Source organism: Pleurodeles waltl, chromosome 11 (assembly GCF_031143425.1).
Source record: "Pleurodeles waltl isolate 20211129_DDA chromosome 11, aPleWal1.hap1.20221129, whole genome shotgun sequence".
Lineage (NCBI taxonomy): Eukaryota > Metazoa > Chordata > Amphibia > Caudata > Salamandridae > Pleurodeles > Pleurodeles waltl.
In genome coordinates, this window is record NC_090450.1 from 692,941,770 (window position 1) to 692,960,152 (window position 18,383).

Below are 18,383 nucleotides of genomic sequence, written 5' to 3' on the forward strand. Positions count from 1 at the left end.
TGTTGTTCAGGTGGTACTCCAACATGTGATTCTCTGTTGAAAAACTGCTTCCTCAGCGCAGTAACTAAGCTTGATACCTCTTTACATAACTCACTCAAGCAACTAGGTTACCTCCCTAGTACTGCTTATAGCCATAAAGAGTAGAGTGCCAATGTTAGCAAAATCACACTGCGATCTTCTCTGAATCTACAGAAGAAAATCAAAGTATCAGTGGTTTTTCTTTCCATCAGGCAGTTCCACAGCTCTGGTTTAAACTGTGCATGATCACGGAGTCTTGTTCATAGAGCTGGTTCAGGGACTCTCTCCCTATACCTGTGAATAGGCGGCTGAGAGGGACTGGATTTTCAGAATTTGCAGTGCTTCGTTTCTATAAATGAAAAATAAATAAATACATCAAAATGAATAAATAAATTATGGGGGCAAACTTTTTTCTTAGGTGCCTGTCGATGTGCTGCTAAATACTGGACTTGAGTACCAGGACTGTGTAGTCTTGATTTTACCTTGCCCCACTTTCTTCTACCACCCAACACTTCCTGTCTCTATCTCACTTTTGTTGGTGTTTTCCAACCTTGCTTTTTCCGTTATCACTGCTTCCCTATCTTTCTCTTCCTCCTACCTTCTTTGCCTTTGTCTCTTTGCTTTGGGTGGGTGAAAATATGATGATGGAAATAAGTCCATGATCCCAAAAATAAACACATCCACCTGCATAAATTAAGTAGTAGTATTTAGGTTTGAGCTGTGCAATTGTTATAAGGAAACTGCCTGTACAAGCCCCACGTCGCAAAACTGCAAACTCGATATTAATTTTAATACAGGACTCAGAATTCGCAAGCCTTCTTTTATTTGAGTTTGTTCGGGCCTGGGTATTGCTGCTTGACTAGGTGTAGTTATAAGATTTGTATCTGGCACTCTGGGACATATTTAGAAGCCCTGTGTGCCGCTAGTGCATCTCTTTTTTGTGGTGCACTGGCAGCGCATAGTGCAGACCCATATCTACAAGTCCACTCATGGCCTTGTAGATATGGTGAACGGCAAAGCAGTGCAAGGGCTTTGCGATGGGTGTTCCCAAGCAACACCCATAGGTTTTGACGCATTCCCAGATTTACAGGAATCTGTAAACCAGGTGAGTGTTCCCAAGCAACATCCATGGGTTTTGACGCATTCCAAGATTTACAAGAATCTGTAAACCTGGGAATGCGTCAATACTGTACGCCTTCCGAGGGGAGGCGCAATGAGGAGAAATATCTTTATTTCTCCTCGTTGTTTCCTCTTTCCATGTATGCGCCATTCTGCAGCACACATGGAAAAAGAAAAATGCCTCTCTGGATTGTTTTTGTGCAGGAAGGTATCCCTTCCTGCACAAAAACAATCCTGCTGACAACGCAGACACCCTTGCACCATAGTGCAAGGGTGCCTGTGTTGGCACTATGCAGCAAATTGTGCACCAGCAAAGGGGCAAAGGACAGAAATGCACAGTGTCTTGTAAATACGGTGCATTTCTGCCCTATTCCTTTGGCGTAGGGCAGCGCAGCAAGGTCCGTTGCTGTGCTGCCCTGTGCCACAGGCTTGAAAATATGTCCCTATGTATTTTGTACCATTTTAGGAAAAAACAAAGCCAGAAATGTTTGAATATCAATGGAAATACTGTTAGTAAAAACTGCAATTACTTAAGTATGGGGCTATTTAGATAGGGTGACACTTTGCAACAAATATAGGGACTTAGTACTCCACTATAAAAGTATTAAAAACCTTTAAGTACGCAAAATAGTTGTATATGCTTTTGCTAAATCACATTTCTAGGGAGAGCAACACATGTTCATGTTTGGTTAGAGACAATATATGGTCAATTTTGGCTTTAAATCTATTATATGCTTCAAGTAGTTCTGCGTGTGCTTCGTGACCTTTCTAAAGACAATGAGAAGTGAATGCAAATACAATGCTTCTTGGATGACTAAACGAAAACAATAGATGTGCTGAGGTGTACAAGGTGTGAAAAAATTGCATTTTGGGACATGTTTATGCTGCACAGAAGCTAAGATTCCAAGTGCAATTTATTCAAGTCAATTTCATTCACCTCGCACTGCATACCAACAAACTAGGACACAAATTTGAAATGACTGACCACACATGCCTTTTTGGAAAAAGTGTCAATCTGAACTGGAACCTCAAATTCTGTGTGGAGAACTCAACCTTATCAACTGGTTTACAAGTCAGACCTCAAGATCTCTTATGATCCACACTTATCATGCAGTAAACACCAATACACTTTTTGTGTGATACTCAAGAGTTCAATTTATTATTCCTGCACGGGGTATTTTTTAGGAAGTTTGAAAGAAGAGCTAGGATTATACGTGGATAGCATAGGAGGAAAGCTTAGTTGACCCATGCAATACATAAGTGTAAGCAAATTCTGCGAGTTGAAGAATATCAATTTTAAAGCATAGGACGAGGGCAAAAACAACAAACTTATTTTTACGCTTGGCCAAAATGGCTGAAAATATATGTAAAGCTGAAAAACAGCGTTGCCAGAATTTGCAAGTGAACGTTACTTCTCTCCCTATAATTATGGTTTAACTCCGTTCATTGAGATTTTTAGTGGAGTACACACACGCCCAACTACAACCTACGGCCGGTGTGGTGTGATGAAAGGCAGTCATAAGCTCAAAGCCGAAAATAACATAGAACAGTAGCCCTTCATCTTTAAACCCCCCCACACTGCCCTACCCTTCGTCCAGGTATTCATAATGTGTGAAGATCCAAGGAAAAACCCACTGGACAGCATGTGGTTCTTATGCAGTGCTATCAGGTCCAGCTAGATCTTGCAGAGGCGTCTCTGTGAGACGGTGTAATCGCAAGTTTTTGGGACAGGTCAGTTCTCGGAATTCTACAGACATGGTGTACAGTTCTGTGATCAATCATTTGTCATTAGTTTTCATGATAAGCCATTTCTCAAATGCTATCAGGAGTCAACCTGTTCCTTTATGGGTAGAGTGGTGTGTGAGCCAGCATCTAACCTGCAGGTAGTGTAGGCGTTCTGTCTCTTGGAGCAAATACAGTCGTCTTAACTGATCAAAGAGGATAGGGCCGTCCTCATCAAATAAATGACCACTAGATCGTCAAGCTGCTTCTTGCCAGGGGCGGAATGTAACTCGGTCAAGTCCTGGGTTAAAGTAAATATTTCCAAGAACGGGTGTTATGGGTGAAGGTAACATCATTAGGCCTTTGCGTGTGGTTACAGAGTCCCACGCCTTCAGCATCAAATGTGTGGCCAGGGAAGAATATAGACCCCATGCTCGCTGTACTCGCCTAAAAAATGGGAATTTCCACACATGGGTGCCTGCAATGGCACAGTCCGTTAACAGGCATTGTTTCTGCGACTCAGCAAGTTAATACTTCACCTTGGAGTGGAGCTGTTCCACCTGATAATGGCTCTGGAGGTGCAGGATTCCCAGTCACTTCTGGCTGGGGAGCGGTAGCTCCTATCCCTACTCATTCAAGGACGTTTATCGTCCCACACAAAACAAAATATGGCTCTCTGTAACAAGTGTAGTGTCCCCGCTGGTGGGTCGATCGTGAGGGTCTGGAAGGGAAAGAGGATTCTCAGAAGGGCCGTCATTTTTATAGTTGCCACTCTGCCTAACCAAGAGAGGCGATAGTCACCAGTGAGCCAGGTGCCTTGTAACCTGTCGGAGCAGCATCCCATATTTGAGAGTCGCAGTGGTCACTGCCAATGTGGTTAGCTGAATGCCCAGATACACAATATATTCCTTTGTTCATTGTATCGGAAAGCTATGGCATAGGTGCTCCTCAACAGCAGATGGGACCGTGACGTTGAAGGCTTGAGATGAATGAACATTTACACTGAAACCCGCCATTGCTCAAAAATGTGTCTACCTCCGCCATAAATGCCATAAGGGCAGATGGAAGGTTGTCAAGGGCCACTATCATGTTGTTCGCGTATAAGCTAATTGTATGCTCCTCCCCTCAAAAGCGGACCCCTGTAACAGCTGGGTTGTCCCGCACTCTTTGTGCAAAGGGCTCCCTATATCATGCGAATAGTAATGGTGATGGGGGCAACTCTTTCTCGTCCCTCTACTGATGGTAAATGGGTCTCCCTACAGTTATGATGCAAGTTAAACAATAAACGCTGAATACATGTGTTAAATTGGCAGCAGCAGGAACACTTTTGCCAAAAATAAAATTAGCTAACTTGTTTTTACCTATAGACCACCACCAGAATTGGCGCCATTAATTGATCTTGTGGCAGTGTGGCGATGAAGTGCAAAGGCAGGTCGGTCCGGGTTTGTTGAGGGGTGCCAAGTGGTTGCAGAAGACCTCTGGACATGGAGTGTTCTGATAGGAACTAGGAACAAGCTTCATTAAACTGCAAAGGCTCCATAACCAGGTTTTCCAACATCATGGCACTAGACCACAACCGATCTCTGAAACTGAGTATTGGGTCAGTAAAGGGTTCAACTATACCAGGATAACTTGTAGTATTGCTCTCAATAGGTTATTCGCTTTCGATGGCTATAAATGTGAAGGGGGCTCATTTAACTAAAAATACCCATTTGATTTGTTCGTGTGCATTTATTGTTAGGGATGACCTTCCGTTAATGATTTGCTAAAAATCTTCCAGTTTTTACAAAAAATCTGGGTTTGTGTTAGCAGTACCAGGACGAAGGGTAATACAAACATGAAAAATTAAACTCGGAGAAAGGCATCTTTGACAGCTAGCATTGCCACCCCTTGAAGTCTTTGTGGCTTGCCAACAACTAGTTATCAGACATGGTGTACTTTTGTTTGACTGAGCAAGGTATGATTTATATAAATTACCAACTTCTAGAGCTAGGTGGTTAAAAAAAATTCAAGGACTGAAAAAACAATATCAGTTTCTTGCCTGAGAAACAAAGTCTCTTGTGCTATGCCCCTGTAATAGATGTAATGAGAAAAGTGGTCAATAATCTCTGTGGTTTTGGGGAACAACTCAGGTGTGAAAGTTGTACCGTCTACTTACCAACTACTTCTGGGTTAGAGTTTTTGAAAAAAAAGAATATTTAAAGCACAAACCACTTGGGAGTCAAAATCAGTGACCAACATTAGATGCTCCTGCTCCTCTCATCTGCTGGCTGCAGGCGGGCACAGGCTCAGAGCAGCATCAGGATTGGCTGGAAGCGCCTAGCCAGGGCTGTCCCAGGCAGACTGGGAGCCTGTGCAGGCTCTCTCCAGCCCGCCAACTGTGTTGCTTGGCTGGAGAGAGCCCTATGCGCATGTGTATTTGGCCAGCCCCAGACCGACGGCCAAACTCTGAGGAGGAATGCTGTCCACTTCCCCTCACTGCTCTTCACCAAGCGGCCCCTTCCCTTTTACTAAAAAAATTATAATAAACATAGTTTATTATCGTTTTTTTTAGTAAAAGGTTTGCAGCTGCCGCTGCTGGCAGCGTCGCCCTCCACCCTAATGGAGGAGCTGCCCCTGAGTATATTTAGGATTCTATTGTAGTGATTTTTAGAATAGGTATGGGTGCAACAGTTTAGTGCTCTGGCACACAGCACTCAAAGACAAGCATGTGAATAGACCTCATTGGGGTAGATTGCTCAGCATTTGTGGTAGATTGCTTATCATTACACCATACTGATAGGGTAATAAATGTAGAAAGGTATGGGTAAGTTAATTAACTCTCCTGGAAGTCTCTCTTCTGTACATCATCACTATAACACGCAGAGTATGCATTAACAAGGACATTCAATGACATTGTGTCACTCTCACAGGAACTGTTTCAATATTCAGAGCATATAGGCCTGAATGTTACGGACAGAAAAGAAAATAGAGGATTTAAAAAAAAAACTGTATCCTGGAATTACTAGATATAAACATGATACATAAATTTCTAATTTCTGTTTGTCCGAGGAAGTGCTTCTTACGGGGCAAAACGCATTGAGGTTTTTTTTTTTTAAACATTTTATTCTATTTTTCATAACAAATTACAGAAGTACACAGTATCATCATCAGAAGAGCAGCATTTGTTGATCAATGAGGAGGGCTTTCTTAAACCCAAAGCTATATAAACTCTAAGCTAAACAGATGCATAGTCAAACTCCCCTACATATATAATAGAATTACTTTTGTGTGGATTTGGGGGTTTGTAAAAAGATGGTAGTGTCTCTCTTCTCCAGGAGCACCTCCTTCACATCCCACCACACTTCTCTATCCTGCATTTTTTCGTCATCCCGTACAATTTTCAGCGGTATTTTTTCCACTAGGGACCATGCCAAAATGTCCTTAAACCACAGCTGCAATGAAGGGCCCACTGGCTGTGTCCAGTAGATCATAATTCTATGTTTGGCAAGCACTACCATTAAAGAGAGAAATTTCACACATAACTTTGCTTTTTTGTGCATAGGGTGCAACCTCAACGCAGTGTGTCAATGATTAATCCACTCATACCCTTGGAACCAAGGCTGGAGCCTCCACTACCTTCGTCCAATATTTATTAACCACTGAACCAGCCCAAATCATATGTAGAACATCTGCCACACCCAGAGGCATCAAGGACATTCATCCAAGTGAGTTGGATATATTTTAATGAGATCACAGTGTAAGGGAGACCCGGTGCAGTGTATTAAACTGAGTCAGGCCGAATACCATTTTGTTATATTGTATTATTCCAGCTCACTCCCAGTCTGGGAATGGAGTAGCCCAGTCTCTTTTCCACTTGGCTCGAACCTCTGAGGTTCCAACTTTCGGTCCTGCATTACTGCTTTATATAGGCCGGAGACCCATCTACCTCCATCTGTAAGGTCCATTATTTCCTGCAATGTGACGGATTCCTGGGATGTCCTAGGATTCCTCCCCAGAATCACTGAGCCGTAGGCGTCATCCTGGCAATTGTTGAAAACTTTTCCGGGTCCCCCGAGTAACCTGCTAGCTTCCACAAACAAAACATAGTCCCCTCTTTTATATAGATCTCCTAGGTCCCTACACCCTCCATAATTATGGATGCCATCTCTACCGCTCTTTTTACCATGTGAAAGAATATAAAATCCTATAATACTATATCAGGCAGGTTAAGGGTTCCCCCGCTACCCCTTTGCAGTGTCGACCCCTAATCTAGGACATTAAGATCACATGGCAGGAGACCCCCTGCCTCCCTCCACACACCCACAGATCTGCCTGCTATATTGCCAGGTGCATAGTCAACAGAGACCCCCAGGGATGACATCCTGCCAGAAAGTGCTTTTTCAAAGCAGTCATCCCTCCAGAGTGGCAGATGCTCCATCTGGAACGCCGAACAGTAGCATTCCAAATCCGGTAATACATACTTTTCATGAAGGCGATTTGGGCATACATAATTCAATTCTACGTTTTGTCCCACCCCCTAAAAGAGTGGTCAGTACAGTATCTATTCTACGGAACACAGTTCTAGGCAGTAGGGTCGTTGATCCCTGAAAGGTATAGAGCAATAACATTCTACTGATGGCCACTAGTTCCATGAGTGATAGTGGAAGTTTCTGCCAAAAATAAAGGGATCGCCCCATACCCTGCATGATCTTTTCGATATTGAGCTCTATGTCCTTTTGAGCGGTATGACGTTTATGTACTCCCATGTATTTATAGGAAGCAGGTTGCTATAGCATTCACAAATCTGGTAGCAATTTGCCTACTTTCCGGACTTGGGTCACCATTTGGAACAATCACAAATTTGATTTATTAGTAGCTAACTCAGACATTTCTCTAAATTTGTCTAGTAATTGTAGGAGGTGGGTACAATCTCTCAGGGTCTTTCATGTACACCAGTGTGTCATCAGTACACAGACACCACATGCGTTGGATCTACTATTGTGATGCCCTCCTCAGCCATCTATAATCTTAAAATATTAGTCAGCGATTCTGTGGCCACGGCAACAACTGGCATGTGCCTTTTCCCAATTCCCAACTTGGAGACACCAGTTTCTAAATCTTGACCAGTGCCATCGCATGGGTGTTAAACAATATCACCCAAATCAAATCAGAGTTTATAGAGCGCAACTACTCACCAGTAAGGGTCTCAAGGTGCTGAGGGTTTTTTTCCTCTGAGCTTCAGTGAAAAAGCCAGGTTATAAGGTATTTCCAGAATTGAGGTAGCGATGGTGACTTACTGAGGGGCAGGGTGTTCCTGCTCTTTGCCATGAGGTAGGCAAAGGATCTTCCACCTGCCGAGGTCTTCTGTATGGGGATATGGTGGCTAGTGCTTGTTGAGCGGAGAGGTCTGGTGGGGGAGTAGATGGTGAAGCAGTGGTTGAGGTAGGTAGGCCCTAGGTCGTGTAGGGCCTTACATGCATGGACAAGTTTGAAATAAATTATTTTCTTGCTAGGAAGCCAGTAGAGGTATCTTAGATGATTGACAATGTGTTCTCGGTGGGGAACGTCTAGGATCTGGTGGATGCATTTTGGATGCGCTGTTGTTTCTTCAGGTTTTTCTGGGTGATGCCGGCATAGAGGGCTTTGCCATTTTCACGTCTGCTGGTAACCACGGCATGGGTTACGGTATTGCAGCAGTCCTTTGTTATCTATTTGTAGATCTTCTGGAGAAGTCGGAGTGTGTAAAAACAGGAGGATATGACAGAGTTGACTTGGCGGGCCACGGTGAGAGATGAGTCAAGGATGAAGCCAAAGTTGTGTGCGTGGTTTTTGGGGTTGGGGGTGCCAAGGGTGGATGGCCACCAGGAGTCGTCCCAGGCTGATGTGGATGGTCCAAGGATGAGGACCTCGGTCTTGTCAGAGTGGAGTTTGAGGCAGCTGTACTTTATCCTGGCGGCGACTGCTTCAATCCCGTTGTGGAAATTCTTTTTGGCAGTAGTGGGGTTTTCGGTCAGTAAGATGATCAGCTGGGTGTTATCAGTGTAGGAGACCATGTTTAGCCCATAGTTCCTGAAGATAGATGCAAGCAGGGCCATCCAGATGTTGAAGAGAATGGGGTTCAGGGAGGAATACTGTGGAACTCTGCAGCTGATCTCCGTAGCTTCTGACAGGTAAGCCGGAAGTCTGACTGTGTTCTGCCAGACAGGAAGAAGAGTATCTATTGTAGGGTCTTTCCGCAGATGCCAGCTTTGTGGACCCTGGAGCAGAGGTGAGGTGTAAGACCGTATCGAAGGCGGCCGTTAGTTCCGGTAGGATGAGGGCTGCCGTATGGCCGCAGTCGAGGAGCAAGCATATGTCATCTGTGGCGGTGTGAAGGACGGTCTCCGTGCTGTGGTTGTTCCTAAAACTGGATTGGGAGTTGTCCAGGATGTTGTTGTCCTCAAGGTGCTAATGGAGCTGAGCGTCGATGGCCTTTTAAATGACCTTGGCTGGGAAAGGCAGCAGACAGATGGGGCGGTAATTATTGAGGTCCATGACCCACAGCATGAAACAGAGACCAAAGTTTATAGCCTTCAGCACCTGGACCATGTATTCCGATCCAACCTCAAAGGCTTTCTCAATATCGAGTGAAGCCACTACATACTCCTAGCCCTGAATGTGGAGGTAATGTTCCACATGCACTAGTCTATGAAGGTTAAAACTAGTGCTTCTATTCGGGATAAAACCCAGTTAATCCTTATGGATCAATGCCAACATGACTCGTGTCAAGTGGTGTGTTATTAGCTTACTTAGAAGCTTTGTGTCTGTGTTGATTATAGAGAACTGTCTCCACAACCCCATTTCTGTAGGATCTTTCACTGATTTAGGTATCACCACAATCATTGTCTCACTCATTATGTTCCGAAGACAGCCATCCCAGTTTGCCTCCTCCACCACCTTCAATTGTTTATCCATCAATTGGGTATAGATCTCAAGAGGGAGCCCATCATTACCAGGAGTCTTCCCATCCTGTAATTCTTTTAGTGCTGCCTTCAGTTCTGCACTTGTCACAAGCTGATCTTGGTCCTCCCTAGCTTTCTATGAGAGTCGCAGAAGCTGTGCTCTTTTTAAATAACAGCGGACACACCCTTGTTCCTCTACCGCCCCACATGCATATATCCCTTTGAGATGATGAAAAAGGCACGACTAATATCTTATTGTATCTTTTGAACACCTCACCCAGCATTCCTAATAGAAATAATTCTCATCCTATCAAGCTCCCTTTGGCGGAGCCAGGCTAGCATCACCCAGACTTGTCTCCTACCTGTATAAGCGTTGTCTATACTTTGTTTATGAGACGCTGTTCTGCATTTCATGTGCTCAATTAGGAGACATTTCACCTGCATTAGGGCCTGCTCATCTTCCCCCAGACTGCAGTATTCTGCTTTCCAGATCTTTTAACTTCTGTTCTCTATCAGTTATTTCTCTACAGAGCTGGCCAATGACCCCCACCATCTGGCTGATGCAGATACCCCATGAGGAATACCTTCTTTGTTTCATATTCCGTGACTCTTACTTGTCGATCCCGAGTTGGTACCCATATAGTCTGTTATGGTTGTTTAGGAGATGCTGAAAATTCACCGTTCAGCAGCGCCTCCATCATTATTCATCATGTATCAGGAGGAGTGGTCTGAAAGTATCCTAGTCATCTAGTCACCTTCCGGACAATTGGTGCGCAAGTCACGGCTAAGTAAAAAGTAGTCCAGTCTGCTATAAGAACCGTGAGGCAGAAAGTGAAATGAATACATTCTGGTCTCTGGACCTGTGTCTCCAAATATCCACTAGCTGTAATTGCCATACTCCTTCGACAAGTTGATGCAATATTTTATTATGGGGTTCCTGTCTCAATGAATGCCTATCTCTCTCAAGTGATATAACACAATTATAGTCTGAAGCCAATCCTATAGGATCACCCGCCAGGGTAATAGCAAATCCTGTAAAATAGGAAAGAAGTTCCACATTCAGGGCATAAACATTTAGCAACTAAAGGGGGCAGCCATCTAAAATACTCCAAACCACTGGATCTCGTCGTAGCCACAAAAGGGGTGCCACCTGTCATCCATATGGATACCCGCCTAAAATAAGAGGAGTAGACTGAGGAGTAAAGCTGGTCCTTCCACTTTAAAGCCAGCTTAGCATGCATGTGCAGTGTCAAATATGTTTCTTTAAGAAACACTATATTAATGGGATGTATTTTTATATAGAAAAAAATCTGTTGCTTTACACAATTTTTAAGGTCCTTCACATCCCATGTTAACATCTTTATATGGTTCATTCCTCAATGGCTTTGTCAGTTGATTGTATACAGGATTGGATCAAGGGTCCATAATTCTTGCACGTCAATAGAAACAATAATCTGCTTATCCTTTTTTGCTATGCTTATATCACATACTTTACTGTTCAGTGAGCATTTAACGGTATGAAACCATAACTTCTATTTTGTATTTGCCTACCCCCGCACCTTGTGAAACCTTTTCCTTCAAGTGTTTGCCTCCTAGATATGACTTTCCAGCCTTGTAACTTGGGTGTGTATCAATTAACAGCATTAACCATACAGGGGCATATATTAATGTCAAATACATAAGACAGATCCTGGTCCTGGTGGCTCTCCCCGTCCCATAACACCTACCTCAAAAAATGAAACAACCAATCATACAAACACTATCCAAAAAATAATCGCAACTGTAGCAGGACTATACTGAATCAGACCGCAGGGAAAAAGTGGAGCAGCAGCACCAGTTTCTATTGACTACTACAGTGTCCATCTGCGACCTCATCCCATGGTCAGGGGTGATGTAAAAAGAAGTAAGCTAATTTAGCACTCTATAACCCAAGCAGGTCCAATGCTAAACCAGGAGTAATGTTTGGTTTGCTTCCTCCAGTGTGTTGCTACCATTGTGATTCTTGTCAAAGCCAAAGTACGTGTTCATTAGGTTGTCTCAAGGAACTTAAATCTTTGATGCTCAAAATTGCCATCCATGTTAACCTCAACATGACCAGGCGAGGCAGGAGGAGCTCTGACCGAACCTCAGGCAGAGGTCTGCAATCAGCTTCCCAGACTGTATTGGACAGTCCACTTCTCCAACCAGTTCCATGCCATCAGTTGCTTGATGAAGCAGTGGCACCTGTTGTCGTTGATGACTATGTTTGGCTAGGAAGAAGAGCACGCATTTAAGCCCTTCTTCACATAGTTTCCTCTTCACTGCATCACAGAATTACCTAGCTTGTACACATCAAGTGTAGTCCAGGTAGATCTGAATCTTGAGATGTTCAAATTGCTTTGCCTTACTATATCTAGACCATTGAGGTAGAATGTCCCTGTCATGATCAATTAAGAACCTAGCTATTAAAGTCCTCAGGTGTGTCCCAGGTCTCGGAGGTTTCAATGACCCATGAGTATCTTCAAGTGAAGTATTTCGAGAGGCCTTTCAGTTGTAGAGTTTTCAATCCAGTCTTCTAAGAATAGTACCACGGAGTGATCTTTGACTCGCTCAGGAAACCAAGAAATATCAGATTATTGTATTGCAATCTGATACCTTGAGTTTAAAGGGATGTGCGAAAGACAGGGGGCCTGATTCACAAAGAGGCCCCGCACTTGGGGCAGAGGCCACGCAGTCGTGGATGAGTCTCCACACTCTGGATGGAATCGCCGCAATGAGAATTCTCATTGCGGAGATTCCGACCGAGTGCGGAGACTCCCCCTCAACTGACAAGGCCTCCATCACGAGTGTGGAGTCCCTTTGTAAATCAGGTCCTGAGATTTTAACTTACGGATACATTAAAATACAAATATAAGTAACTTTGATAAGCACATAACAGTGTCTAGCATTTTCACTATTGCAAGTTAAATAACCTCTTTGAAATGATTATTTAAGCTCACTAGCTGAATTGTGTCAGATGCAAGTAACTAAGGACTTCATTTCATTCTGCAAAAAAAACACATTAAAAATCACCTTTTTCAATTTCACTTGAACCAGAGGTTCTCCCTTATTATTCACTCATGAAACATTAACGATCTCCTTCTTGCAATATTGGTCTTTGAGCATTAGTGTCTTAATGTACCTACCATCATATTCTCTTTACAGCTGTCTCATGGTAAAGTGCAATGTGCCAGTGAAAGGTGCGCAAGAAAAATAATGTTCCTTCTTCACAATGATTTTCCATACTCTTTGTCTCTTGTTCTTCAATTTATTAGCACATTTCAGTCAGCTCCTCCTCATGTCTAGTCTCCCATTCTTTTATCCTTCTTTCCTCGTTGTGTGCGATTCTCTCTCTAATCTATGACAGAGTCAAAGATCCTGTACCATTATGATACCTATTCTTGAACCTACAAAAGGGGGTTCTCTGGACTTCACTGGTGAAGTCTCATTTTACCTCAAATGAGTTCTAGCCAGATGCTCTTAATGCTTTTACTACCCCCAGAGTATTCCCCTCATTTCTTTGAAGAGTGGATTATGAGTTCTATTAGCGTTATCTCGATTTACAGTTTTAAAATTGTATCTGTTTTGAGCAAAGTGAATTGTTTTGATTTCTTAAGGAACACTGAATAATGTTTGGTCTTCCTACTATAACAAGAGACAGCGTGGTTTTCCCCTTGTTGGTACTCTGTAAAATGCACTGACACCATTTTGGTTTTGATGTGCTGTATAAAAATGTAAGTAAATAATAAAAAAGGAGGACACTGCGAAATATGGGCAATTTACAAGATCTATTTATAGGATCAAAAACTGGCTCTAGAATCGTTAAGTACTTTCACTGGCGTTCCATTGTGATCAGGTATGTCAAGGGAGGTAGCTAACGTTAAATGAACTATGGCATTCTAGATAATATTTACAAGACTGAAATGAGGCACTGGTGGAATTGAACCCAAAAGCACCCCTTCTACTTGCTGTGAGTCAACTAGTTTTGGACCATACTGCCACAGTTATTGGTGTATAGTGTAGATATGTATTCACTAATGAATCTTCCTTTGCCGTTACAGTACACAAACTGCACTACAAGGACTTAATGCATGGTAACAACATGAAGAGTGTCTCCTGTATTTGACTAATTATCCATGCACTGGGAGCACATTGTATGAGCTGAGGAATTCTGGTAAAACAAACAAATGCAGTACAAAACCTTAGAACAAACTCTCAACTTTAACATCAAATTAAACAAACATCAATGCTTTTATGATACTTAGTAAGGTACTATTCTATGCACTCCTCCATCTCATCCTATACCTCTTTCAATATATCCTCTATCTCCACTCTCTGACTCATCCAAACCTCACTGTACTATGATCTCCCCAATAACCCTTTCTAAACTCTTTCCTCCTACCTCCCCCCCTTTGACTCGTTCACAAACCTAACTTTACTATTATGATCTCCCAACTAACACTTTCTAGATTCTTCCCTTCCCCATCCCTCCTTTATTCTATTCAATCCAACCAACAGACTCACATGTCCACTGCTCAAATGAACAATTTATATTTCCCTATACTAATCCACCACTAATCCATGTCGGGTTCCGCAGTAGCATGCTGCTCACCAAAAAGTGCTTCAACGCCTCATCAGGGGTAGTAAGTGCTATATAAATACAATTACAATGTTCATGAAATAATCATGACCAACACAATGACTATCACCATGATATTCATGTATCCAAAGCACATAAAATGATTCAGGGTCAGCTTTCGACTCCAAATGATAATTGTAAATTCCCAGTAGCGGTAAATAGTATAGGTCACCTTCGAGTAAACAAGTGTTTATTAAACACAATTATGAGCACAAGCAAACATTCTATAGTGGACCGTGGAGTGTGAACTGTTTCAAGCTTTCTACAATGATGTGACTTGCACTCATAGTTAATTATGCGATTGGTGAAAGCTAGTGCTGTTACTTCTCTACTCGTGATAAACGTGCTCAGGGATTTTGTGTCACACTTTCTTTAAAATGATTGATGACTTATAAAGGCCTTCATTAGAAGTCGTATTCTCTGAGAAATGTAATTTGTCTTTCTAGATCTCTATTGTTCATATTAGTTTTGACTTGTTTTGTGTGAACACTAGTTGCAAGTAAAATTTAATTAATGGCTCTTTGGGTAGGAATCAAAGTTACAGGTTGATCGTGAGTGCCAAGGCACCAGCTTGAAGAGTTAATTGATGGATTGAGCACTATGTTACTGATCCAATGTGGACGCTGCAGCATGATATGTTACTTCAACCCTCCATCGAATGACATACCACTTTTTCTGGGTTTGGTGGCCTGTACCTGATGTAACAGGCGAAGGATTAACAACTTGACAGGTTGCAAAGCACCGTGCATCACTCATGTTTATACATTTAGTTTCATGAGCCACATTTCCCATTAGCTTTGGTAATTCTATGATACTACAGATGTAATGTCATAACTAAGCATACACATCAAACTGACTTCATGGCTCACAATGTTTCTCACAGAGACACCCTCTATTATTCAGTTCTTGGATCCTGACTTCACTTTGTCGTGTTCCTAGAATTTCCTTTGAATTACTACATCTGCTGGAAAGCTTGGTAATGGATTTTTCTATTGATATCGATCTTATGTCCTGCCTTCTGATTACTTCCTATGATTTAATGATGCTTGGTTATGACTTGTGTTTTGTTTAAGGCTACAAATTAAATGCAGCAGCCTAGATTTCTTACAGTTGCGTGACTAGGACTGTGACACTCGCTCACACCTCATTGGTGCTTCCATAACATTGTGGATCTGCTATGCACTTTTGTTATAACCTGTAAGATTCTGCTGGGCCCTGCATCTTCGGAAGTGTATTGGTTTCTGACAGTTTGTTGCACGCAAGTGTTTTTCCACCCAGTAGGAGAGCAAATTGCTGCAGTAAACTAATACATGACCTCAAAGAGGATAGTTCTTCAATACCAATTTTACTGGTCAAATGCCCCCACTTCCGGTCGACTAAGATCATAAGTTTAGTGCCCCACCTAATGCCTATTTCTTATTGACTGATGCAACAGTTCTTTGGTTGATAGTGTTTATTGTGCGCTGGCCCTTCCAGGAGATGCTGAACCTACCAACTCTAGTTCAATGTCCTCATTTTATAATACCACACAATTAAACAAAGAATCAATAAAGTTGCATAGCTTCCTAAGCCAGAATAAATAACATTTTCTTTATAGACCAGCAGCTTATCCTGTTGGCTTTCCAAAGATGCTTTTGTCTCATATTATCTAGGTAGAGATGAGGTCTCAAGTGAACCTGCTTTTACGTATGGAGTTGTAGATGGGTAACAGTGAATAACCAGGAGGTATTACACCAAGAGGTTCTAAGTGCCATCAAATAGACACGATTGAAGCTTGGATTTTTTATGATAGAACTCAGAACTCCGAGGTGAACTGTAACTTCAATGATTTCACTAGAGAATTGGCACTCATTTTTAATGTTCAGAATCATACATGAGGTAGTGGTTTTGATACCTACACACTTGAAAAAAGTAAGCAACTGTGTGTGACATATGTAGCCCACTTCAATCAGCTGGCAGCCAAAACCCACTGTCCTGCGACTAGGCTGGCATATCCCAACATTGAAATTTACCACTACAGGGGATAATTTACCAGAAGGTTATTCACAAACCTAAAACGGATGTGAAAACACATTCAATGTTTGTTTTTATTCTCCTTTTCAGATTTTCAGTATTCACATCCAATGGTCACTTTTGTAACCTGAGCCATTCCGCTTGGTTGTGGACAGAACACATTTAATTAGCTGCTCCTCAAAGGGAAGACGTACATGTTCTACATGGAACTAAAGATACATCTGAAGGAGCTTTAGCAAATGAAGAAATATGCAAGAGTACAAATGAGAGTACAAATCCTTAAAATAAATAAAAAATGTATGCCTAGATTTGAGAAAGCCCCTTCTGACACCTAATTTGCTCATCAATAATCTCCTAACCCCGTTCAGTTCACGGAAAACCAAGAATAAAACCCTTATGTATTGGCAATCCCAAGAATGCTCCAGAAGACCTTCCTTTTGCTAAGGAAATTAAGAAAGCCTGACAATTCTTGAAACCACAGGTTTGATCATTGTTTCGTCAGGGTCCCGACACTTAGCAAATATAAATCACAAAACGGAGAAACATTTAATCATGCACATTGATCATACCTCATATCAGGACATGAATTTCGATCCATTGCTGTGATGGTCTATTCCAGAGTCACTGGAAACTATATTGTACAATACTCAAACCTAGGGTGAGACGTATGTACAATGCATTTGGTAAACGTAATGGCAATTTGGGCACATACTTTTACCAAAGCATTGGTATTTTGTGAACCGGCCTATGTACTAATAGGTTGGGTCACAAAATTCCAAATCATAATAGGCCACAATTTGATGTACCTCAATATTTAAGAGGTATTTCATTTTGCGCCCCCCTATGATTCATTGCAGTCACAGGGATGGTAGACTGCAAGAGTCAGCAGACCACCATGTTTGCAATGACTTTTAAATAAAGCAAAAATTGCTTTTTTAAATGCAGCTCTTTTTCCTTTAAGGAACATAGGATATGTTTAAAAAAAGTCACAAACTTTATTTTTTTTAAGGAGTAAGCAGTGGTAAACAGGACCAGCAGTAGCAGTAAGCTCATAAAATGTTGTTTTCAACATGTACAAACTGGAAGTCATCCCTTGGACACTCCTTCCAGTTTTCAAATGGGTTACCACCTCCTTTGTGGTGTCTGTAAAATGTTCATGTTTTGCGACCAGGTTTCAGCTGAAAAAATTTAATATGTAGCTAAAAGTATCTAGTTTTATAAGAGATACCCTAAACATGCCCCTTTCACTTGCCGATTCAGTATGGCTTCCAAAACCCATTTATCAATTCAGAAAAGCTTTTCCGAATCGTTAATTAGGATAGGTACATTTGAAAAAGGGTTTTAGTGTTCTCAAATTACCTGATTTACCGAATAAGAGGATTTCCGAATGCTAAAACCCTTTGTACACCTGGCCTACATTGGTATGAAGAACACCCTTAATCAGTATGTGCAATGGACGAGTCAGCTAAGATATCCAGGACAAATCTGGCCAGGCCATTTGAGTTTGTGTTCTGAACATTTGTTTGATGCACATTCCAATGATGCAGATGTTTCTACTCAAAATGAGCCGAAAACTATGGAATCCCATCTACATAAATCATTGCTCCATTGATGTTGAGTTTGAAGCTATTTGTTGTCCGAAGATCATGCTCTTTCTGATGATGAAGATAAGCGTTTGAAAAAACACTTTACAGTACCATTGGAAAATTATTTTATACGAACATTTAAATCCACCTGGCTTCCCCCTTCTTTTTCTAGCAGGGGGACCTCAACAAATAGCGCAAACCACTTATACACCCTTACAGAAAGTCTCCAGAAGTTTATTCAATTCAGTAAGCAAAGTGCAAATCGTTAAGTAAAACAACAGCATGCCCTCTAGCAATGAGCATCAAATACTAACCACACCCCTGACTGCATGGATTTTTTTTTCT